The sequence below is a fragment of the Lutra lutra genome, chromosome 2 (genome assembly GCF_902655055.1).
Source record: "Lutra lutra chromosome 2, mLutLut1.2, whole genome shotgun sequence".
Taxonomy (NCBI): domain Eukaryota; kingdom Metazoa; phylum Chordata; class Mammalia; order Carnivora; family Mustelidae; genus Lutra; species Lutra lutra.
Window position 1 is genome coordinate 130,976,310 of NC_062279.1, and position 27,368 is coordinate 131,003,677.

Genomic DNA, 27,368 nt, shown 5'->3' on the forward strand with positions numbered 1-27,368 from the left:
ATCCAGATACGGACAGAAGATTAATGTTAATAGAAAAAATACAGTACAACAAAAGCAACATAACAATACAGACAATATATTGCAAAGATGAATCCCCCCTTTTTTCTTTTAATTAAAGGCTATTTTAATTATCACAAATAAATGCCATAAACCATGAGGAATTCAAAGAAAAAACAATCCATGCTCAATTTAGTGTCAGTGGTACCCCTTTTAAGGTCTCATGCATTGCAGAGGGAAATCAGGAGCTATATTTTCCCAAATGTAGTTCTGAGGTTGGGTAAACCACTGTGAGACACTTGTCCCAGAGTTATATGGTGGAAGGGAAAATGACCTCTGAGGCAGGTGAAAGCAGATCTTGAACAAAAGCTGAGCCTTGAGACTCACATAGGCTGGTGCTGCCAGTAGCTAAGAACAGACGTTTAAGAGGTATTGTCAAAAATGCTGAAATCTCCACCACTTCAGAGACAGGTCAGGAATATGGCCTGCTTGGACAGCTAACAATATCCTTCATGAGATTGGTGACATTTATTGTGGCTTCTGTGTGACTGCCTGTGAATCAACTATTCTACAGAACTTCTTCCTTGCCTTCTTCACCTAACCCTCCAACAATCATTGGATAAAATGGCTTGGATTAAGGCATTCCTCCTCAGAAATCCTAGAGTGGGTCTTATTTTCCTAAGTGAAACATGACTTTTCAACTAAATGGATAACACCAAAACAGACATTTAGAAGATATACAGTTACAAAATCACTCTTTCAGGATTTGAGAGAAATATGTTCTATGGAATACCAACTGATTTGTGGCCTTTTCCTATCTTAGAATGATAAATGACAAGTTTACTAGTTCTGGGCTCCCATTTTTTCCAACTCTCAAGTGATACCAGACAAGGCCCAAAAACCTTTCTAGTTGTCATTCTACAAGTCCGAATATTAAGATTAACTAGGTTAAGAAGTAGATGATGAAACTAATATTCCAGTTAGAAATGTTGGTGCAGGGAATTTAACAGAATGGATAATTTGTTTTGACATAATAAATCGCCTGTCTTCTAACTTAACTTTTTCTTTAGTAAAATCTAACTATAAAATATAATGGATAGAGTCTTTCTAAACATCTCAAATCCTTTGTACTTTTCATGTGTATGATGAATTCCAATGATTTCATACTTTTCATACATTGGCAGCAAACACTTAAGCTGACCTTTCAAGATAAGAAATAATTAATCAAAATTCCATCTAAATTGTATATCTTAATGCTGCTAAACCCTAGAAAGCATATTATATTGGGCCACATTGCAAATACAAGGTCCTACTCAACTGCTTATGTCTCTGTAACAAATGATTACAAATTTGGGGGTGTAGAACAACCTACATTCATTCTCTAACAGGTTTATAAAATCGAAGTTTGAAATCAGTCTTACAAGGTTACCTCTGGAGGCTCGAGGGGAGAACCTGTTTCTTTGCCCTTCTAGGTTCTAGAGCCAGCAATGTAGTGTTATACTTCAGTGGTCACATTATCTTGTTTCTATTCTCTTTGTCAAATCTCCTTCTATATTCTCCAGTAAGGTCACTTTTGATTACATATAGAACCCACTACGATAATGAGACTACACTATGTCACACGCTCTGGGAAAGCTAAAATAAAGGTAACATCAATATTACTTTAGAACCTGTAGCAGTTGGAACTCTAACATACTATTAGTGGGTGTGTAAAATGATTCAAGCACTTTCAAATGCTGTTGGTCAGCTATAAAGTAGTAATACACCCATATCCTGGTGATTTCACTTTTATGAATTTACCCAAAAGAAATGAAAATGTTTCTCTACAAAAATATGTATACAATTGCTGTTAATTCTATCTTTATTCACCCAATCAAAAAATCTTGGAAAAAAGAGACTAAAATGTCCACAATTTAATGAATAAACCAAGCATAATCACTAATTTTATGAAGAAACATCAATAAAAAGGAATGATTAAATCATAAAACAAGAACATCGAAAATACGATTTTGAATAAAAGAGGTAAAACACAAAAGAGTACATACTGTATTTGTCCATTTGTTCAATGAAACTATAAATTAAGTTAATCTATGTAGATTAAAATCAGAACAGTAGTTATCTCAGTATACGTAGGTTAAAGTGGGTATGACTGAAAAGAAATGTAAAGAACTTTCTGGGATGACCAAAATGCTCTAAAGTAAATCCTGATTTGGATTTAGTTACATGAAGAAATGGATATTTAAAACTTATGGAACTCCATATAGTACATATTATATTATGAAAATTTTATTTCAATTAAAAAGATTTTGAAGGAAAAATAACTGACAAAAATTAATTGAACACAACATTTAACCTAGCAATTCCATCTTTTTGGAATTTTCCCATGTATATTGGAAACATGTTGACACAAAATCTGAGCGCAATAGTTTGTAGCAATTTATTTATAATCATTAAAACCTGGAACACCTCAAATATCCTTCAATAGGTGAATGGATAAACAAACTGGAAAACATCCATATATATGAAAGCTACTCAGCAATAAAGAAAAAACTATTGATTCGTGAGACAATGTGAATAATTCTTAAATGTACTTCATTAAGTGAAAGATGCCAGTTCCCAAAGGCTACATATTGTATGAGTTAATTTATATGACATTCTGGAATAAGCTAAACAACAGGGATAGAAAATAGATCAATGGTTGTCAAGGCGAGGAGGTAGAAAGAGGTTGTCTACAAAGGAGCAACAGGTAGAAACACCTGGAGATGATAGTATTGTTCTAAATAGTACTCTGTAGTGGGTACATGACTAGGCATTTGTCAAAACCCATAGAATAAATTTTCCTATATGCTGATTTAAAATCAAAACAAAGGCATGATATCAGGGGTTCCAGAATGGAATGCAGATTATATAAGAATGAATTTAATTTTATCATAAATAAATGATATAGCTACACTGAAGGGAGTAAAGGAGGTGATCCTTAATTTGAAGAGATTTACAATGCAGAAAGTTTGGTGAATATCACCTTCTCCAATAATCAAGATAACATTACCAATAAAAAGTCATGGTGATATCATGTTTCCCTCAATAAGACAGGATGAAAAAGACAATTCACCTCTCTGATATTCTTCCCCAAATTCACACCCCCAGTTGAATGATGAGAAAAACCTAAAAACAACCAAACCTGTGGGACATTCTACAAAATTCTTCAAAATTCCTGAACAGTATCTTCAGTTTCCAAGTCACAAAAGACAGAGAAAGACTATGAAACTGTCACAGATTGTAGCTAAAAAATAATGAAAAGTAAACATGATGGGGCACTGTGGACTGAATCATGAAACAAAAGAAAAAACAGTAGAAAAACTGAAGTCCTGATAAAGTGTGTAGTTTCTTTAACAATAATATACCAATGCTAATCTTCATGTTGACAAATGTGTCATGGTTGTTTTAAATGTTTATATTAGGAGAAACTGAATGAAAAGTATACAGAAACTCACTCTACTATCTTTGGTACTTTCATGTAAATAAGAAGTTTCTTGAAAATTTAAAGTTAAAAAATGAATTAAAAATCTTTGAGACTTTGCATATATTTCAGAAATGTGGAAAAACTATGGTGATTATATGTTCTTCAAAAGTTATAGTGAGTTATCTTGGAAAGGAAGCTGGACTTGTACATATTTTAGAAATGAGATTTCAATTACAAATGTAACTTTCTATAAAACATTATTTATATATATTACAGACTGATCCCTTACTACTTACCCACATTCTCCCTTCCCATTCATTATTAGATCACTTGACAAAGTGTTTTATAGCTTTATTGAGATATAGTTGGTATATAATAAACTATACATAATTAATGTGCAAAATTTGGTAAGTTTATTTTTTTAACTTACTATGGGCCTGGAAATGGGAAAAAATGCTAAAAACATTACACTGGATTAGCTCTAAGATATTTAAGATTTTTAAACTTCAATGTACATATAATAAACACATGGAATCATTACCATAGGAAAGTGAACAAATTCATCATTTTTGATCATTTTTTTTCTCATATCTCTTGGTAATGTTTTAGCTCATCATCTCCCATTACATACAACACTCAAATTTCCCTGATTTTGATTGGCTGGATCCTAAACCTTGAAGTCTTCACTTATAGTTCCCTCATCCAAAATGCATTCCTTAACTAATCCCATACCACATAGCCTGATGTCATATACCTATTTTCATTTAACTTACTACAATACATTTTATCCATGTCTATGTGGCAATCTTCTCCAAATGAGGTCATATCAACAGTGGAAGGAATTTTTTTCATCACTGTATCCATAAATTTTAATACAGATCAGCTGCTAAATACATATCTGTTAAATTATTTAATTCCATGGTTTGTATTCTTTGCAGAAACACATAATATGCTTCTGTTAAAATATCTTATTTTAGATGGTATTATCTAACAAATAAAACTATCATACTTGTTAAGATTCAAGAGGACTATGAAATAACATGGTTATCTTTTTTAATTAAAAGCCAATGGTGTGTGTATTTAATTATTTTGGTTAATCAAGACACAACATTCTTAAAAACGTGAATGTGTTTATATGAGTTCAGTGCATCTACTATTACAACACTTTCATTACTTAATAAAATTACTGACTTCCAAATATAGTTGGTGTGTTTGTTTTGTTTGTTAACTATGATTGCTTTATAATATAATTATATGTTCTCCATCAGTGATTAAGAACTTTACATATAAATTTATATGAGATTAGATACTATGTTTTGGTACATCTCACGACTGTAATTGTCATAAATAGACAAATAGTAACTAAATGATTTTCTTTGATTTACTGACCATTACATATAGGTTAATTTTTAATTGAAGAGACAAGTATATCCTGGATGTTTTCTGTATTTTACATTACTGTGGTCTATTTGATTATCCATACCAAAACTCTGTGATTGTTTATTAAAATAAACTAGTAATTTTTACATTGATTCATGATTTCAGCATTTTGAAAAACTATTGGCTGCTGCTGTCATTGAGAAATGCTACCATATTTAATGCTGTTTCTTAAACCTAAAAAATAAATTGTGCTTCTGTTTAATTTTTAACTATTAATTATATCTCTAAAATTTTGAATTCCCTAAAATCCCTTAAGTATGTAATTTTAAAAATATGTTGGAATATCAATATGTTAATCTCGAAGTTATTTCATAATACTAATATCAACATAAGCAGTATCTAACATTTTATTAATTTTATGTGTTAATAGCTGATGACTTTAATTGAGGTGTGCTTTGTTATAGTTACTAAGTGACAATCAAATATCTAATATTTGATTTCTCTCCAGAATTATGTCCCTTGATAATTCCTTATTAATTTTGAGGAAAAACATACTTGGATATTATATATATTTGTTATTATTATTAATTTTTATTTAGAGAGAGAGCACGCACATGCACAAGTAGGGGGGCAGAGGGAGAAAGAATCTTAAGCAGGCTCCATGCTCAGTGTGGAGCTCCATCTCAGGACCTTGAGATCATGACCTGAGCCAAAACCATGAGTCGGATGCTTAACCAAATGAGCCACCCAGGCGCCCTTAGCTATTTTAGATGGTATCAATTTTAGATTAAAAACATAATTAGAATATCCTTTCGGTATTTCAACTAGAAGTAAATTATATACAGCCCACTGAAAAATAAGTATACTGTGTCACTCTATCAGTTGTTTGTGACAAATTAATGCCACCATTAAATCTTTTGATGGATTAGATTTGAAAAAGTATTTAAGAGTTTTATTTGGTATACAATTTTTTTAAAATTTTTTTTAAAGATTTTATTTATTTATTTGACAGAGAGATCACAAGTAGGCAGGGAGGCAGGCAGAGAGAGAGGAAGAGAAGCAGGCTCCCCGCTGTGCAGAGAGCCCAATGAGGGGCTCGATCCCAGGACCCTGGGATCATGACCTGAGCCAAAGGCAGCAGCTTAACCCAGTGAGCCACCCAGGCACCCCGGTATACAATTTTTAATTGTATAACTTTTTATAGGATCAAAAGACAAATCCAATAGAGCAAAAGTAGTCTGTTGTATTATTTCTAATCAGAAATAAAAAGATTAATCATCATGATTTCAGTTCTTTAAAAAATGTAGTCTGTCAGACTTTGAATATGTAGAGTATCTCTATACTTTCCATGTCATACTTTTTGTATTTTCTTATTTACCTTCATTACTAAATGGCAAAATTTTAATATGGAAAATAATTCACAATTCACTTGCTTCGTATAAAAACCGATTACTTTGGAATAGAACAAAGATAATAAAATTTGCTTAATTGGAAATTCTGAGAAAATAAATGTTAATTTTATTTTCTTTTTTTCTGTTGGCCTATCACTTAATCAGTTTGGGCTGTGGCATCAATTTTATTATTTGCACATAGACAGTGACTAAATTTAGGTTCAGATTTGCCCAATATAATTACACTTCATGATCACTGCCTTGGTTTGTTTGCTTCCCATATTCCTATTTTCTTTCAAAATTCTCCCCATAATGACAACAAATTCTATGGTAATCCTATACTCAGGGAAAACGATACTGTTTCAGTATGTTAATTTTTATAGGTGATCTCAATTTGTTTAATAACTAAAGGAATTAAATTATTTTCTCATACATATATATTTTTCATTGTTATTATTTACCAAATATTGTGCAACACACATGTATAACTATAATCAATGTATTTCATTTTAATGTATTTTAAGTACTGCACTATAAATATAGTCAAAATCATATATGTAGATTTGAGTTATTTTAACACAGTAAGTTTTAATCTACTCTTTTTTCTCTTTTATGCTTTTGTCATAAGATATACATAGAAAATTTACCATCTTAGCCACTTTTAGGTGAATGGTTCAGAAATCTTAAGTATATCCAGACTGTTATGCTTAATTTATATTTAAAGAATATATCAATAATGAATCATCAACACACCCTGAAAATCGAAAGTTAACAAATTCAATGCAAAATTACGAAATAGGTAAAGGATATGTTTAAGTTCTGAATTTCTCTTTCCTGGAAGAGAGACAGATAAAAAGCAGCCTCACCTGATTACATTTCATGTTTCTAGATTGATCTCTCAGACGGGCTGGTTCCTTGTTTCCTGTCCTCTAACTCAGGGGATCTCTAAACACCAAAGTCAGTCAAGACCATGGCAAATCTCTACCCCACTATTCCTAAGTGGCTCTGTGAGTCTCCATTCTTTGTAACCAAAGAGCTTTGACTGTAACAAAGAACACTGAGTTCGGAACTTCATGTTATAAAGTTTCCACAGTTTCTCATGTTAGTAAGTAATGAAAAAACAAAAACATTGTTAAACAAATGCTGTGTTTAACATGTATTTCAGGCTGCACATGAAATTTCACATTATGCTAAAATTACCAAAAATGTTACCAAATTATCTCTGAGAACACTTTTTTTTCATGAAACCATGGATATATTCAATTGCACACATATTAAATATATATTTTAATAATCACAATATTGACAGATAAATTTGCATTTCTATTACCAAATGCGTAACATGTAAGATCTAATATTTATAAATTTGTTATTTTTAACTACAAGAGAATAATATTTAATTCAAGGAAAGAAAGTTTGCTTTGGTATATAACATCTTTGATTTATGGGGTGAATTCTCTTTCTTCCTATCAAACTACAACAAAATATATCTGTTGTTAATAATACTTTATTATAAGTTTTTGAAAATAGGCTGCTTGGGTGGCTCAGTTGGTTAAGCCACTGGCTTCAGCTCAGGTCATGATCCCAGGGTGCTGGGCTCAAGTCCTACATTGGGATCCCCCTGCGCTGTGGGGAGCCAACTTCTCCCTCTCCCTCTTCCTGTCACTCCTCCTGTTTCTGCTCTCTCTCCCTCTGTCAAATAAATTAAATCTTTAAAAAATGTCTTTGAAAACAACTGGGAAATCAAAAAGGGCAGTAGGGTTGAGGGTTAAAATCAACTTTCCACAGGATAATCTGAATGATTAAATAGAAAGTTTAAAGTTTAATATGTAGAGTAAAAGTGTGTGTGAAATGGCTCCTCTGCTTAGTTTAAACTATATGAGAAGATGATGTTTTAATACTAAATTAAAATACTATCAGTATCTTAGATTAAATGTTCATGGTGTGGTATTTCAAGGACCTATCAACCTTAAAGTCATAAAACACCTTCTTAAAAAACAAAAGTAATCTAATGAATTTTGTACTTGTATTAGAGAAATTTAGAGTAACAAAAATACATTACATTTTTTTAAAAATATGCTTATTTTCATTTATTTTTTAACATATAATGCATTATTTGTTTCAGGGTGACAGGTCTGTGATTCATCAGTCACAATTCACAGCACTCAACATAGAACATACCCTCCCCAATGTCCATCACCCAGCCATCCCATCCCTCCCACCCTCTTCCCCTCCAGGAACCCTCAGTTTGTTTCCTGAGATTAAGAGTCTCTTATGGTTTGTCTCCCTCTCTGGTTTCATCCCTTTTCATTTTTTCCTCTCTTCCCCAATGACCCTCTGTCTTATTTCTCAAATTCCTCATATTACCATGATCATATAACTCTTTCTCTGACTGACTTATTTCACTTAGCATAATACCCTCTAGTTCTATCCATGTCATTGCAAATGGCAATATTTCATTTTTGATGGCTGCATAATATTCCATCACTTATGTATACCACATCTTTATCCATTCATCTGTTGATAGACATCTGGGCTCTTTCCATAGTTTGGCTACTGTGGACACTGCTGCTATAAATATTAGGGTGTATATACCCCTTTGCATCAACCACCACATTTGTATCTTTGGGGTAAATACCCAGTAGTGCAACTGCTGGGTTGTAGGGTAGCTTTATTTTCAACTTTTTGATGGAACCTCTCCATACTGTTTTCCAGAACAGCTGTACCAGCTTGCATTCCCACTGACAGTGTAGGAGGATTCCCCTTTCTCCACATCCTTGCCAACATCTGTTGTTTCCTGACTTGTTAATTTTAGTCATTCTGACTGATGTGAGGTGGTATCTCATTGAGGCTTTGATTTGTATCTCCCTGATGCCAAGTGAAGTTGAGCACTTTTTCATGTGTCTATTGGCTATCTGGATGTCTTCTTTGAAGAAATGTCTGTTCATGTCTTCTGCCCATTTCTTGATTGGATCATTTGTTCTTTGGGTGTTGAGTTTGATAAGTTCTTTATAGATTTTGGAGACTAGTCAATTTATCTGATATGTAATTTGTGAATATCTTCTCCCATTCTGTCAGTTGTCTTTTGGTTTTGTTGACTGTTATCTTTGCTGTGCAAAAGCTTTTGATCTTGATGAAGTCCCAATGGTTCATTTTTGCCCTTGCTTCACTTGTCTTTGGCGATGTATCGATGAAGAAGTTGTGGAGGCTAAGGTTGAAGAGGTTGCTGCCTGTGTTCTCCTCAAGGATTTTGATGGATTCCTGTCTCACATTGAGGTCTTTCTTCCATTTTGAGTCTATTTTTCTGTGTGGTGTAAATAAATGTGTTTCATTCTTCTTCATGTGGCTGTCCAATTTTCCTAACACCATTTGTTGAAGAGACTGTCTTTTTTCCATTGGACATTCTTTCCTGCTTTGTTGAAGATTAGTTGACCATAGAGTTGGGGGTCCATTTCTGGGCTCTCAATATCATTGGCCTGTTTTTATCTATATGTCTGTTTTTGTTCAAGTACCATACTGTCTTGCTGATGACAGCTTTGTAATAGAACCTGAAATCTGGAATTGTGATGCTACCACCTTTGCTTTTCTTTTTCAACAGTCCTCTGGCTATTTGGGTCTTTTCTGGTTCCATATAAATTTTAAGAATATTTGCTCCATTTCTTTGAAAAAAGTTGATGGTATTTTAATAGGGATTGCATTAAATTGTACAGATTGTTCTAGATAGCATAGACATTTTCACAATATTTGTTTTTCCAATCCATGAGCATGGAATGTTTTTCCATTTCTTTGTGTCTTCCTCAACTTCTTTCATAAATATTCTATAGTTCCCTGAGTATACATTCTTTGCCTCTTTGGTTAGATTTATGCCCCAATCAAAAGACACAAGGTATCAGATTTGTAAAAAAAAAAACAAAAAAAAAACAAAAAAAAACAAAAAAAAAACAAAACCATCAATATGCTGTTGCAAAACACTCATTATAGACCAAAAGACACCATGAGATTTAAAGTGAGGGGTTATAAAACCATTTATCATGCTAACAAACATCAAAAGAAAGCTGGGGGTGGCAATCCATATATCAGACAAATTAGATATTTAACCAAAGACTATAATAAGAGATGAGGAAGAACATTATATCATACTTACAGGGCCTATCCAACAAGAAGATCTAACAATTGTAAATATTTATGCCCCTAACGTGGGAGCAGATGATTATATAAGCCAATTAATAACAGAATCAAAGAGACACACTGACAATAATACAGTAATAGTAAGGGACTTTAATACCCCCCTCCTTGAAATGGACAGATCATCGAAGCAAAAGATCAACAAGGAAATAAGGGCTTTAACTGACACACTGGACCGGATGGACATCACAGATATATTCAGAACATTCCATCCCAATGTAACAGAATACACATTCTTCTCTAGTCCACGTGGAACATCCTCCAGAATAGATCACATCCTGGGTCACAAATCAGGTCTCAACCAGTACCAAAAGATTGGGATCATTCCCTGCATATTTTTGAACCACAGTGCTCTGAAACTCAAACTCAATCAAAAGAGGAAAGTTGGAAAGAATTCAAATACATGGAGGCTACAAGAGCATCATACTAAAGAATGAATCAGTCAACCAGGAAATTAAGGAATAATTTAAAAGATTCACAGAAACAAATGAAAATGAAAACACAACTGCTCAAAGTCTTTGGGATGCAGCAAAGGCAGTCCTAAGAGGAAATTACACAGCAATACAAGCCTTTCTCAAGAAATAAGAAAGCCCTCAAATATACAACCTAACCTGACACCTAAAGGAGCTGGAGAAAGAACAGCAAGGGAAGTCTAAAACCAGCAGGAGAAACAGACATATAGATAAAAACAGGCCAATGATATTGAGAGCCCAGAAATGGACCCCCAACTCTATGGTCAACTAATCTTCAACAAAGCAGGAAAGAATGTCCAATGGAAAAAAGACAGTCTCTTCAACAAATGGTGTTAGGAAAATTGGACAGCCACATGAAGAAGAATGAAACACATTTATTTACACCACACAGAAAAATAGACTCAAAATGGAAGAAAGACCTCAATGTGAGACAGGAATCCATCAAAATCCTTGAGGAGAACACAGGCAGCAACCTCTTCAACCTTAGCCTCCACAACTTCTTCATCAATACATCGCCAAAGACAAGTGAAGCAAGGGCAAAAATGTAAATACTAGTACTCTGTGTTGATATTTTTTTTTGAAGATTTTTAATTAATTAATTTGACAGAGAGAGAGTGAGAGACAGAGAGCACAAGTAGGTGGAGAGTGAGAAGCAGACTCCCCACTAAACAGGGAGCCTGATGTTGGACTTGATTCTAGGATCTTGGGATCATGACCCGAACCAAAGGCAGACACTTAACCAACTGAGCCACCCAGGCGCCCTGCTAGAGCAGATATTTGGTGGAGCTTTACAAATGTGAAGATAATTTGCAAGACATACATAATATATTTTGATTGAAATATTGTTGAAGTACTTTTTTTTTTAAAAGGCCTTTTCTAGAAATTATACTTGCATTGGGATCCCAGTCCAGTGTCTGTACCATAGAATATATAAGGAATGCATAATAGGGCAGGATAGTGCATTGAGAATCACAAATGATTAAGTTAGCACATTAAAAAATAAAAGATAAAATGTCTTTGCATAAGGCATCAGGAGAAATAAATGTTAATTAGGTATCTCCAATACCTAAAAATAATTGCAGCATATGGTAGATATTCAATAAAGATTTTTTAAACAATAAAAAGGCAAAACTTCTAAGAATAGCCACATAATTATTTCATTTATTCCTCTGCATTGGGGAAAAAAATTTAAAAACTGAACTGGAAAAGAAAAAAAAATCCATCTCAATAGATTCCTACTACCCTTACAAGATTTATAGGAACCATTTCCTGAAACACTTCATTTATTTTTGTTTCTTTTCTATCTTCAGAGATTAAGCAATATATATCTACATTACATTGAGATAATCAAGTGTTTTAAAATTCTTTATTAGTGAGATTTATTACTCACCTTAATTTTATTTGTAAATTTTAAATTCGATGCTATCTAAACAAACTGACATTTGTGAATTATGTAATATAATCTCACTTATAATAATGAATAAGACATTTTCAGTGATTTAGTACAGACAGTATTTTCCAAGGAAAAAAAGGACAATAGAGTAGATTGGTTATAATCTGCCATCACCATCACCATCACTCACAAATGCCTATTTGCACATGATGTTTTGCTGGGTACTTCTTCAAATACCATATTCAGTGAATAAATCAGCAGCTGGATGACAACAGTCTTCCTGAAACAAAAAAGCTTTAAAACAATATTGAAATATATGGTTATACAAGAAAAATGCTTGCCTTAAAAATGCAGGATATTATGGGAAGTTAATATAGATATTCAAGATTAAGCTCAACATAAAAGCATGCACTATATTTTGAAAGTGATACTTATCGGAGAGCTCTTACTCTTCTAAAATGCTTTTGCGTTTACTAGAAACATATCAGCAAGAAGGAAACTTTTCCAAAATATTCCATTCATTGAACTCTTATTTATATAAAACTTTGAATTTTTATAAAAGAGTTATATACAAATCTTTCAAGTTGCATGTCCTGTTTTAAAACTAGGATTTATTTCCAATTTCTCCTCAAACAAGTCCCTTCTTTGGTATCTCAGTTACATATTTCAGTGTGTCAAAAAGCAAAACTCAAAATAGGAAATAGCCTGAGTTTATCATGGCACTAAATTACCAGCCCAATTCTATTTTCCCTAATATTAAGGGAGAAAATGTGGCTATGTATACAATAATTTTTCCCCTTTTAAGGGTACAATATTTTTGTCTAGTTAACTATATATCAATCCCAGACTTCATCAGGACCTTTTAAAATACATCTCCTTATTTTCTTACCTAGATTCCATTATTATTCATATTTCATAGGTTCATAATTTTTATTCTGAGAATTTGTGAAAACCTACATTATACAATTGAAAAACAAACCATCTCAGTTGTTACTCTTGAAAAAATTTTTATTCCACAAATATCAATCATTCAAAATCATGACACACACTTTCTAAAATAGGTGTTAAACTGATGTAGTTTTATCATCAAGGTAATCAAAGGTAATAATCTTCTATATCAAAGAGACTTTTTTTCTTTCCTCTATAATTTTCCCATCCTTCACTGGCTACAAAAGTTTGAAAGTTGACATCCAGGAATCTCTAAGCTTCCAAGATCACCTCCACATATATACTGCAAATAGAGTACTCTCACTTCCCTCTTATTTTTATAACGATTCAGAAAGATGTCCTTTCTTGTTATAATTATGGTGAGTGTAGAGACACCATCTGTCTCTAACCAACAAAAATGTTTCTCCTTCTTCCTTCCTTACCAGGAGATCACTCCTTAGCATCTTTTTCAGCTGGATTTTTGTAAAGAGAGACAGAAATGGAAGAGAAATGATTTTCTTTCTGATTAAAAGAGAAGTATGAGAATATTTTCCTATTTGCGTTGAGTGTTTACTCAGTAAAGAGAAACAAAATGGTTGGAGTTCCTGCACCATCTTGTGATCATTTGGGATATGAAGCCAACTAAAATTGGATACACAAACATAAAACAGACAAGATACAACATGATATAGGCTAATAAGCTAATGTTATTCCAAATAAAATAAAGATAACTAAGGCAAATGCTAAATTTTATCTTTTTTCCCTAGAATTAGTTATGTGTGAACTCTGTGAAAATAATTATTTCCACAAATCCAAATAAGAGAATTATTTGAACCAAGTTATTACAGCCAAGACTCCATTTCCCTTAATACTATATACATATAAATGTGAAATCATTCTTCTCACAACATAAGTAATAATTTACTTACTGTACTATACTCATGGAGGTGGTTTTCTTTTGTGCCACAGCATAAACATAGTTACATAACTCAGAATAAACCTTTTTTCTCCAAAAGACAGTAGTAGCATTTATTACTTTTGACAATAACAATATAGCATCTTATGTGAATTAAGGTTGGCTCTGAGTGAACTATGACATTAATTTCATATCACTGAATGTTGATTTCATATCACTTTTTGAAATAATTCCTTCTTTCTGTATATTTCTGACTATATTCCAATAAATAGATAACTTGAGGTATAGAAAACTTGTCTGCCACCACCCCCATGCCTCCCGAAAGCTCAGAATCTAAAACCTAAAATATACTGAAACAATTAGAGATATAATTTAATTAATCCTAATTAATAGATGGCATGCCTACCAAAATCTTTAAATTGAAAAAATATTTTTACACAATTATTAATATGTATATTAAGGAGTTACTCCCAAATGTTCTCCATAATTGAAATACACTTTGAAAAATAAGAAATAGCACCAAGCTTCCTGTTATTATTTTAGGAAATAATTATGGTGTAACCACTTTACATGTTCTTTTCCTTTAACCATTTTTCTTATGACCATTTTCAAATTATGGGAATGTTGCCATTGTGACTAGGATTAACCTGTTTAACTATATCAAGATAAATCACACATATTTTAAAAGGAAACTCACTTCACTGTGTTGAGAGATCAGTCTGATGTTCTTGCTAAGACATTTGGACAGATGATTATAGCTGTTCAGTCAATGCATGAATCCCATCTCTGCCAAGACTTCCTCCCTCTAGTCATGGATTACTGACCTTGGGGCAGCTGCCTAAGCAAGAGGGAAAAGATGCATGTGTCTCCATCTGAAATACTCTGTAGTAATTCTAATTGACTGCAGTGATATCTACTGGTGACAGTGGAGAAAGCTGACAGCTGCAGGCCCTGTTGTTGCAGCCAAAAAGCCACTCTTGTGGAGATCTTAGATGAGTATATTAAGTACTTTTACTAGCTCAGCTGGTGAAGTTACTTTAGCTCACTTGGCATGAGCACTGGCCTGAGAATAGTAAATCAGCTCTTAAAAGTATCTTCTTGTCATCTGAATTGTAAATGTTCAGTGAGCTAATACTAATCCTCTTTTATAAATAGAACTGACCCTTCAGAGCTTTAGTGTCATCGAGAAAGTTTTTTCTTTCATTTTGCTAACTTTTCTTTTTCCTTTGCTTAACCCCATTTACCCTGCTACACACAGTAAGCGGAAATCTTCAAATAGCTCAAGATTAGATATAAAAGAGGACCACAGGTGAACCTATATTAGTGTGCTGACCTTACTCAGAAAAGTGCTGTCAGGAGCTAAACATGAAACTGTAGAGCGGGGTGGGGGGGTGATCCACTGTCAAAAATCTTAAAGCAAATGAAACGTACTATTAGATAACCCACAAGGTGCTACTGTTTTTCAGTAGCATGTATAGTCAAACTTTCCTCCAAATTATCTGAAGTTGCTCCTGAAACTCTATTTTATTAGATGGGTTAGGGGAATATGGAAGTTTATTATTTTCAATATACTATAATTCATCACTGGGAATGAACTGTTCCACTAGATTACAATGATTTAGTCCTTCTTTAGGCTTGACTGAACATGTTTACACATTTCCTCTATCTAACGATACCTAAAATACTCCTCCAAATACCAACACAAACATCGACAAAGGAAGCTAAAGACTCTAAAGTTCTGTTTTTAACAAGAGGCACAAAACTTCAACTTTTCCAGCAAAGAAAGCATACAATTAACAGAGAAGCTAAGTGAATTTTTTTCTTACTTGAAATACTTAACAGAATGGACTGTGTTTTATTTCCTTTTATATATCCACTGCCTTGCATATAGGACAGTAGAAGTGGTAGATGCTTAATAATTCACTGACAAATAAAATAAGCAAACAAATGACATTTGTGAGTAGTAACACATTCTTGCCATTTCTGAACCTAATTGGAAAATAAAATTGGCAAAATCAAATTTGGATTGTGTAGTGAGATCTACAAAAATAAAATAATTTATCTATCCTTTTAGGATGCCCTTATAAGTGAATTTAATTGCTTGTTTTATCTAATTGGAAAACCTCTAAATATCCAAAGATTTTTAAGTTTCCCTCATTCATCACATTTTAATATTATCAAAGTATTATAAATTACATGGTTTACACATTTTACTAACAGAGTTCTTTTTAGTATAACTAATATTTTCTCATTAAAACCTTCTATGTAATTTTCCCCAAAAAACCCATGAATCCTATTTTTCAAATATAGATCTTGTTATCTGGCTTAATTTAAAATTCATACCCTTATAATACTCTCTTTCTATAGGAAAAGCAGAGCAAGTCACTTTCTATACTGATACAGATTTACAAAAGGATGAATAAAATTCCTTCAGTTATACAATTGTATCAAGCAACATCCTAAGGAGGCAAACTGGTCTTTAAAACGAGTTTTAGTTTTATGTTCCCAAAATCAGTGCCACAAAGGTTTTCATTATTGCTTATTTTAAATATTTTAAGCACTACTCATTTAAAAATGTCCCTTTAATTTGCCAAGGTCTAGTGCCCTCAGGAACACCTTTTCCTGCAGTTGCTGGAGATGGTAAATAGTAGGATTAGGATAAAAATAAGAAACAGTGGCTGCGAGGTAGAGAGAGCTATTCTATCTGTTCTTGGAAATACAAGTTCCCAAGATGCCATCTATATGTCTCAGTCCATTCATAATGAAAAAGCAAACAAATAAGAAATGTCTACATATCATAACAAGGCATGTTTAAAAACTATTTGGTTGGCACCCAGAACTGCTGAATTGCTTAATTACTCAAATTTAACTCTCTAGAATGATTTCTTATTATATTGATTTATAATGACACTAAAATAGAAATTAAAATGCAAAAAAGCACTCAGGCAATACAGTGAATAAAATGCAATAGAATAATATCTATAGACAACTCATGTGCCTTTTAGAATTATGGCTGCAACTTGGATCTCATTTATTCTGTTATTTCCTTAGTGTTGTAATTAACGACAAAAGTTCACAATAGGAAGGTCATGTGAGAATTTTATTAACTCTGCAGTCCCCACCCATTTATTTTCCTAATATAATAATCATCTGTAGTTCATCTAAATGTGTGGTTATTTTTCTTAAAGGGCATTATGATATATGGTTATTTATACTTTCATTTTTCCAGTTTGAATCTAGGATTCTACTAGTTCAATTGTTAAATACTCTGAATCTGTTACCTACCTATAAATACAGGTAATAGTCCTCAATAGCAACTGCTCAGTAATATACCTTTAACTGAGCATTTGTATACTATTTTAGGTATATTTAGGAGTAGATATTTTAAGGACATAATGATACACAATTTCAAATTATGAAGAAACAAAGATTGTTTAAAAAGAAAAAAAGCACCTTTGAAAGCATCAGGCTGTGTGGCATAAATTCAATTTTAAAAGGTCTTACAAATTGGAAGCTTCAACCAAAGTTTTGTGTAGGTTAGTCCTTATGTGTTCACCTTGTATACAGTTCCATTTGTTAAATTATAAGAGAAAATATTGTACACTAAGATTATGTTTAATTTTAAATGTGAAAAACAATTAATTGAAAAGAGGGAATCTGACAGGGAAAGACCCCAAACTGAGAAGACTGCAAAGAGTAGTAAGATTGGGGCACCTGGGTGACTCAGTCGGTTTAGCATCTGACTCTTAATTTTGTTTCAGGTCATGATTTCAGCATTGTGAGACTGAGCCCCTGGTGGGACTCCGTGCTCAGTGTGGAGTCTGTTTGGGATTCTCTCTCCCTCTCCCCTTCCCCACCTCCCTAAATAAAATCTTTGAAAAACAAAAAAGAAGGGTAGTAAGATGACCAAAAAAAGCAAGCAGGTAAGCATACCACAACCCAATAGTACTAAAACTCAAGGGTTCTGGCAAAATAGTTTACTATCTACAACACAGCAACCAGCAAAGGCATCATCACAGTAATGCAGGTTTTCCTGAGTCTGAGTGCCAGGGGAGAGAAAATAGACCCAGATAGAGACTACATAAAGGTGTCTTGTGCCACAGCAGAGGAGTCTAGGTTCAAGGGCTCAACACTTGTCGTGAGCAGAAAATAACCCAATCTTCTCTCTTAGAAGTTGCCTAGTAGTCACATGTGATATCCTTGACATACTTAAGTGTCTATGTGACTAACTACTGAAACTGCTTATTATCAGGAGACACTTGGACCTTGCTATTTGTTTGATGTATTGAGCAAAGATGTGCAAGGACACTCAGGAACCCAGGCAGAGTGATCTCCCAACAAGAGCAAACATTATCTGAATCAAATTAATATGAAGCAATTAAATTCTGAGACATATCTGTAGCAAACTAAAAAAAATGCTAGTTAGTACAATAATTGGTAATCATAAGAGATTAATTTTTAGCCAATAGTTTTAACTTCTTTTTTTTTTTTTTTTTTTTTTTTTATAATTTTTTTATTTTTTCAGCATAACAGCACCCAGTGCTCCATGCAATCTGTGCCCTCCACAATACCCACCACCTGGTGCCCCAACCTCCCACCCCCCACCCCTTCAAAATTCCCAGATCGTTTTTCAGAGTCCATAGTCTCTCATGGTTCACCTCCCCTTCCAATTTCCCTCAACTCCCCTCTCCATCTCCCCTTGTCCTCCATGCTATTTGTTATGCTCCACAAATAAGTGAAACCATATGATAATTGACTCTCTCTGCTTGACTTATTTCACTCAGCATAATCTCTTCCAGTCCCGTCCATGTTGCTACAAAACTTGGGTATTCATCCTTTCTTTCTTTCTTTCTTTTTTTTTTTTTTTTTTTTTACAGCTTTATAAACATATATTTTTATCCCCAGGGGTACAGGTATGCGAATCGCCAGGTTTACACACTTCACAACCATAGCACATACCCTCCCCAATATCCATAACCCCACGCCCTCTCCCAACCCCCTCCCCCCATCAACCCTCAGTTTGTTTTGTGAGATTAAGAGTCACTTATGGTTTGTCTCCCTCCCAATCCCATCTTGTTTCATTTACTCTTCTCCTACCCCCTCAACCCCCCATGTTTCATCTCCTCTCCCTCATATCAGGGAGATCATATGATAGTTGTCTTTCTCCGATTGACTTATTTCGCTAAGCATGATACCCTCTAGTTCCATCCACGTCGTCGCAAATGGCAAGATTTCATTTCTTTTGATGGCTGCATAGTATTCCATTGTGTATATATACCACATCTTCTTTATCCATTCGTCTGTAGATGGACATCTAGGTTCTTTCCATAGTTTGGCTATTGTAGACATTGCTGCTATAAACATTCGGGTGCATGTACCCCTTCGGATCACTATGTTTGTATCTTTAGGGTAAATACCCAGCAGTGCAATTGCAGGGTCATAGGGTAGTTCTATTTTCAACATTTTGAGGAACCTCCATGCTGTTTTCCAGAGTGGTTGCACCAGCTTGCATTCCCACCAACAGTGTAGGAGGGTTCCCCTTTCTCCGCATCCTCGCCAGCATCTGTCATTTCCTGACTTGTTAATTTTAGCCATTCTGACTGGTGTGAGGTGATATCTCATGGTGGTTTTGATTTGTATTTCCCTGATGCCGAGTGATATGGAGCACTTTTTCATGTGTCTGTTAGCCATCTGGATGTCTTCTTTGCAGAAATGTCTGTTCATGTCCTCGGCCCATTTCTTGATTGGATTATTTGTTCTTTGGGTGTTGAGTTTGCTAAGTTCTTTATAGATTTTGGACACTAGCCCTTTATCTGATATGTCATTTGCAAATATCTTCTCCCATTCTGTCAGTTGTCTTTTGGTTTTGTTCACTGTTTCCTTTGCTGTGCAAAAGCTTTTGATCTTGATAAAATCCCAAAAGTTCATTTTTGCCCTTGCTTCCCTTGCCTTTGGTGATGTTCCTAGGAAGATGTTGCTGCGGCTGACGTCGAAGAGGTTGCTGCCTGTGTTCTCCTCGAGGATTTTGATGGATTCCTTTCTCACATTGAGATCCTTCATCCATTTTGAGTCTATTTTCGTGTGTGGTGTAAGGAAATGATCCAATTTCATTTTTCTGCATGTGGCTGTCCAATTTTCCCAACACCATTTATTGAAGAGGCTGTCTTTGTTCCATTGGACATTCTTTCCTGCTTTGTCGAAGATGAGTTGACCATAGAGTTGAGGGTCCATTTCTGGGCTCTCTATTCTGTTCCATTGATCTATGTGTCTGTTTTTGTGCCAGTACCATGCTGTCTTGATGATGACAGCTTTGTAATAGAGCTTGAAGTCCGGAATTGTGATGCCACCAACTTTGGCTTTCTTTTTCAATATTCCTTTGGCTATTCGAGGTCTTTTCTGGTTCCATATAAATTTTAGGATTATTTGTTCCATTTCTTTGAAAAAAATGGATGGTACTTTGATAGGAATTGCATTAAATGTGTAGATTGCTTTAGGTAGCATAGACATTTTCACAATATTTATTCTTCCAATCCAGGAGCATGGAACATTTTTCCATTTCTTTGTGTCTTCCTCAATTTCTTTCATGAGTACTTTATAGTTTTCTGAGTATAGATTCTTAGTCTCTTTGGTTAGGTTTATTCCTAAGTATCTTATAGTTTTGGGTGCAATTGTAAATGGGATGGACTCCTTAATTTCTCTTTCTTCTGTCTTGTTGTTGGTGTAGAGAAATGCAACTGATTTCTGTGCATTGATTTTATATCCTGACACTTTACTGAATTCCTGAACAAGTTCTAGCAGTTTTGGAGTGGAGTCTTTTGGGTTTTCCACATAGAGTATCATATCATCTGCGAAGAGTGATAGTTTGACTTCTTCTTTGCCGATTTGGATGCCTTTAATTTCCTTTTGTTGTCTGATTGCTGAGGCTAGGACTTCTAGTACTATGTTGAATAGCAGTGGTGATAACGGACATCCCTGCCGTGTTCCTGACCTTAGCGGAAAAGCTTTCAGTTTTTCTCCATTGAGAATGATATTTGCGGTGGGTTTTTCATAGATGGCTTTGATAATATTGAGGTATGTGCCGTCTATCCCTACACTTTGAAGAGTTTTGATCAGGAAGGGATGCTGTACTTTGTCAAATGCTTTTTCAGCATCTATGGAGAGTATCATATGGTTCTTGTTCTTTCTTTTATTAATGTGTTGTATCACATTGATTGATTTGCGGATGTTGAACCAGCCTTGCAGCCCTGGAATAAATCCCACTTGGTCGTGGTGAATAATCCTTTTAATGTACTGTTGAATCCTATTGGCTAGTATTTTGGCGAGAATTTTTGCATCTGTGTTCATCAAGGATATTGGTCTGTAGTTCTCTTTTTTGTTGGGATCCTTGTCTGGTTTTGGGATCAAGGTGATGCTGGCCTCATAAAATGAGTTTGGAAGTTTTCCTTCTATTTCTATTTTGTGGAACAGTTTCAGGAGAATAGGAATTAGTTCTTCTTTAAATGTTTGGTAGAATTCCCCCGGGAAGCCGTCTGGCCCTGGGCTTTTGTTTGTTTGGAGATTTTTGATGACTGTTTCAATCTCCTTACTGCTTATGGGTCTGTTCAGGCTTTCTATTTCTTCCTGGTTCAGTTGTGGTAGTTTATATGTCTCTAGGAATGCATCCATTTCTTCCAGATTGTCAAATTTGTTGGCGTAGAGTTGCTCATAGTATGTTCTTATTATTGTCTGTATTTCTTTGGTGTTCGTTGTGATCTCTCCTCTTTCATTCATGATTTTATTTATTTGGGTCCTTTCTCTTTTCTTTTTGATAAGTCTGGCCAGGGGTTTATCAATCTTATTAATTCTTTCAAAGAACCAGCTCCTCGTTTCGTTGATTTGTTCTATTGTTTTTTTGGTTTCTATTTCATTGATTTCTGCTCTGATCTTTATGATTTCTCTTCTCCTGCTGGGTTTAGGGTTTCTTTCTTGTTCTTTCTCCAACTCCTTTAGGTGTAGGGTTAGGTTGTGTACCTGAGATCTTTCTTGTTTCTTGAGAAAGGCTTGTACCGCTATATATTTTCCTCTCAGGACTGCCTTTGTTGTGTCCCACAGATTTTGAACCGTTGTGTTTTCATTATCATTTGTTTCCATAAATTTTTTCAATTCTTCTTTAATTTCCTGGTTGACCCATTCATTCTTTAGAAGGATGCTGTTTAGTCTCCATGTATTTGGGTTCTTTCCAAATTTCCTCTTGTGATTGAGTTCTAGCTTTAGAGCATTGTGGTCTGAAAATATGCAGGGAATGATCCCAATCTTTTGATACCGGTTGAGACTTGATTTAGGACCAAGAATGTGATCTATTCTGGAGAATGTTCCATGTGCACTAGAGAAGAATGTGTATTCTGTTGCTTTGGGATGAAATGTTCTGAATATATCTGTGATGTCCATCTGGTCCAGTGTGTCATTTAAGGCCTTGATTTCCTTGTTGATCTTTTGCTTGGATGATCTGTCCATTTCAGTGAGGGGAGTGTTAAAATCCCCTACTATTATTGTATTCTTGTCGATGTGTTTCTTTGATTTTGTTATTAATTGGTTTATATAGTTGGCTGCTCCCACGTTAGGGGCATAGATATTTAAAATTGTTAGATCTTCTTGTTGGACAGTTCCTTTGAGTATGATATAGTGTCCTTCCTCATCTCTTATTATAGTCTTTGGCTTAAAATCTAATTGATCTGCTATAAGGATTGCCACTCCTGCTTTCTTCTGATGTCCATTAGCATGGTAAATTCTTTTCCACCCCCTCACTTTAAACCTGGAGGTGTCTTCGGGTTTAAGATGAGTTTCTTGTAGGCAACATATAGATGGGTTTTGTTTTTTTATCCATTCTGATACCCTGTGTCTTTTGATTGGGGCATTTAGCCCATTAACATTCAGGGTAAGTATTGAGAGATATGAATTTAGTGCCATTGTATTGCCTGTAAGGTGACTGTTATTGTATATTGTCTCTGTTTCTTTCTGATCTACTACTTTGAGGGTCTCTCTTTGCTTAGAGGACCCCTTTCAATATTTCCTGTAGAGCTGGTTTGGTATTTGCAAATTCTTTCAGTTTTTGTTTGTCCTGGAAGCTTTTAATCTCTCCGTCTATTTTCAATGATAGCCTAGCTGGATATAGTATTCTTGGCTGCATGTTTTTCTCATTTAGTACTCTGAATATATCATGCCAGCTCTTTCTGGCCTGCCAGGTCTCTGTAGATAAGTCTGCTGCCAATCTAATATTTTTACCATTGTACGTTACAGACTTCTTTTCCCGGGCTGCTTTCAGGATCTTTTCTTTGTCACTAAGACTTGTCAATTTTACTATTAGGTGACGGGGTGTGGACCTATTCGTATTGATTTTGAGGGGGGTTCTCTGAACCTCCTGAATTTGGATGCTTGTTCCCTTTGCCATATTGGGGAAATTCTCTCTAATAATTCTCTCCAATATACCTTCTGCTCCCCTCTCTGTTTCCTCTTCTTCTGGAATCCCAATTATTCTAATGTTGTTTCGTCTTATGGTGTCACTTATCTCTCGAATTCTCCCCTCGTGGTCCAGTAGCTGTTTGTCCCTCTTTTGCTCAGCTTCTTTATTCTCTGTCATTTGGTCTTCTATATCGCTAATTCTTTCTTCTGCCTCATTTATCCTAGCAGTGAGAGCCTCCATTTTTGATTGCACCTCATTAATAGCTTTTTTGATTTCAACTTGGTTAGATTTTAGTTCTTTTATTTCTCCAGAAAGGGCTTTTATATCTCCTGAGAGGGTTGCTTTAATATCTTCCATGCCTTTTTCAAGCCCGGCTAGAACCTTGAGAATCGTCATTCTGAACTCTATATCTGACATATTACCAATGTCTGTATTGATTAGGTCCCTAGCCTTTGGTACTGCCTCTTGTTCTTTTTTTTGTTGTGAATTTTTCCGCCTTGTCATTTTGTCCAGATAAGAGTTTATGAAGGAGCAAGTAAAATACTAAAAGGGTGGCAACAACCCCAGGAAAATAGGCTTTAGCCAAATCAGAAGAGATCCCGAATTGTGAGGGGGGAGAAAGGGGAAAAAAGGGGTTCAGAAAGAAAGAAAAAAAAAAAAAAAAGAAACTATTAAAAAAAAGAAAGCCGATAAAGAAAAAATATAAAAAGAGGAAAAAAATATATATATTAGATAAACTATTTAAAAAACGTTAAAAAAAGAAAACGGTAAAAGTTAAAAAAAATTCAGCAGAAGAAGAGAAAAAGAAAAAAAAATTGAAAAAGAAAAAAAAATTAAATTAACTGCAAGGCTAAAAAATCATGGGGAGAAAGCCATGAGTTCTGTGCTTTGCTTTCTTCTCCTCTGGAATTCCGCCGCTCTCCTTGGTAGGTGAACTTGGTCCTGGCTGGGTTTCCCGTTGATCTTCTGGGGGAGGGGCCCGTTGTAGTGATTCTCAAGCGTCTTTGCCCCAGGCGGAGTTGCACCGCCCTTACCCGGGGCCGTGCTGAGTAATCCGCTGGGGTTCGCTTTCGGGAGCTTTTGTTCCCTGAGCGCTTTCCGTAGAGTCCGGTGGACGGGAATAAAGATGGCGGCCTCCCGGTCTCCGGCCCGGAGGAGCCGAGAGCCCGGGGCCCCACTCCTCAGTGCGCCCTCAGAGAACAGCGCCCAAAGACTCCCGCCACTCTGGCCTCCGGCCACGCTCCGAGCTGACCGAGCCTGAGACCGGTTCAAGGCAACCCCGAGCTGAGAGTCACTCCTCGGCTCTGTCTCTGCAGCCGGCTTCCCCGTTCTAATACCGGTAAGCTCTGCGACACTCAGACACCCCCGATCCTTCTGCGACCCTGCGGGACCTGAGGCCGCGCTGACCCGGCCTGGGCTTCCAGTTAAGCCTCTGGAGCGATGTCCCTCAGCGGAACAGACTTTTAAAAGTCCTGATTTTGCTCCGTTGCTCCGCCGCTCGCCGGGAGCCGGCCCCTCCCCCCGCGGTCTATCTTCCCGTCGCTTTGGATTCACTTCTCCGCCAGTCCTACCTTGCAGAAAGTGGTTGATTTTCTGTTTCTGGAATTGCTGTTCTTCTTCTCTTCAATTTCCCGTTGGATTTGTAGGTGTTTACAATCTTTAGATAAGCTATTTAGCTGATCTCCCGCTACCCGAAGTAGTCTCAGCCTGCTACTTCTCCGCCATCTTGACTCCTCCTCCTAGTTTTAACTTCTTTTACTCCTTAAGGTATCATGCTCTTATTTCTCAATTTTTGGATTTTAGAGGAATGATCTGCCTGTTGAGATATAACATAATTTACAGACTAATTATAAAGTACATACATACTTATACTGAAATATTGTATTTAAAATTTGCATAACATGATGAATAAATCACTATAAGAATTCCATATGAGTAAGCCAAAGCTGGACCTCAACTCAAGTAAGTTTAGCTGAAGTTTGGTTTTAACCCAATTATTTCCCAGATAGTATGGCATGTCAAGCCATTATAAATTGAAATTTTATTACCTATTGGCAAAATGTTATAAATGTCATACTGCAAAAAGGTCCAATATTATGAAAATGGTAATAGTGATATCAAAAGTAAAATCAAACAAAACAATAAAACAATCAAATAAAACAAATCTCAAATTTTTTGTATATAAATATTTGCATTTTTATTTCATTATATCACTAAATACCCCTTTCACATTCCTAGTTGGGTGAGGGATAGATACATATGCATGGATTTGTGATAAAATGCAAATATCATATGTGTGAATGTACACAGTGCTGACACCATGCAAAAAAACACTGAAGACACAACCTGTGGCTGTGATGGAGGGTGTCCTCCCCAGACAAGGCATTATAGCTGCACCCTGCAGAAGCTTTCAATGAACAAAGGAAAGAAGAAAAGACAACACTTCAAAGTGAAGGTTATCTTCTCAGAAGGTCAACGTTCAACTAGCTGAACTGTATCTTGGGAGAGTGGTAAAGTTGGAAACTTAGGCTGGACCCCTAAACAGGTCTTTGTCATAAAAGCCCTCAAGGTAATTATGTTCTGGCTTAAAGATTTTATCCATAAAGTCACGGGAACGACCAAAAAAAAAAAAAAAAAAAAAAAAAAAAAAAAAAAAAGACCCTGAATTTAGGAATGACATTACATAATACATTTTTTTAAAAGATTTTATTTATTTCTTTGACAGAGACAGATCAGAAGTAGGCAGAGAGGAAGGCAGGGCAGAGAGAGGAGGAAGCAGGCTCCCTGCTGAGCAGAGAGCCCAATGTGGGACTCGATCCCAGGACCCTGAGATCACGACCCAAGCTGAAGGCAGAGGCTTTAACCACTGAGCCACCCAGGCGCCCCTACATTTTTTGAAATCAATTTTTTATTCAGTTGGAAAAGGGATTTAAGGAAACCTTAAATCAGTCAATTCAAGAAGGATATAGTGATAATTATGCAAGTGACAAATGACAGGATGCCTGTGGTAGTGATCAGATGAAGAGCTAGTGGAAGACATTTGAAGAGATGTCATCATGACATTCTTGATGGTCAATTAATTGTTGAGGAATAAGCAGTTCAGGAAATTACCAACGTTAACGTAGTTGGTATTATTAACATAATAAAGGCATAATCAATGAGATGGATGAGTTAGGGAAAAGATCAAGTTGAAGACATTGCAGGAGGCTGAATTAATGCTGCCCACTCTTCACTCTTTCTCTCTATATTAGAGTTATGAATTCCTACTCATTGTTATACCACTGGCCCTGAACAAGGAATGCAAAGCCAATTTTACTGACCTTAAGCATAATCCAGTGGCCATTTTGGTGAAGGAAATGGCAGAAATGATTTTACCATTACCTCATTCAAGTAAAATTTTAAATGTTATGTAATATAGTTTGGGTGCTTGAATTCCTACCCTCTGCCATGAGTATACCCAGGTAGTGGTCCCAGAATCAGAAGTTATGCAAAATCCAGTCAAGCTTAGCAGACATTCAAGTGATCCATGGGCCTTATATCATATAAACAAGAAATGTTAATTATAATCTGGTGTGAAAATGGTGTTATCACAAAACCTACCTAATATGCAAAATGGTGTATAGTTAAGCTTTGCATTTCAGGTTTGAGTTACTTCCTGAAAAATTGAAAAAGAAATGTCCAGTAGGAAGTTGTTTAGGTACAGAAAGTACATAAAATAAGAGGCAAAGGGTGAAGATAAAAAGAGAAAAATGTACCTCTCAAAGTGTCCTGGCAATAGTAAAAGGATTATTAAATGAGAACCTT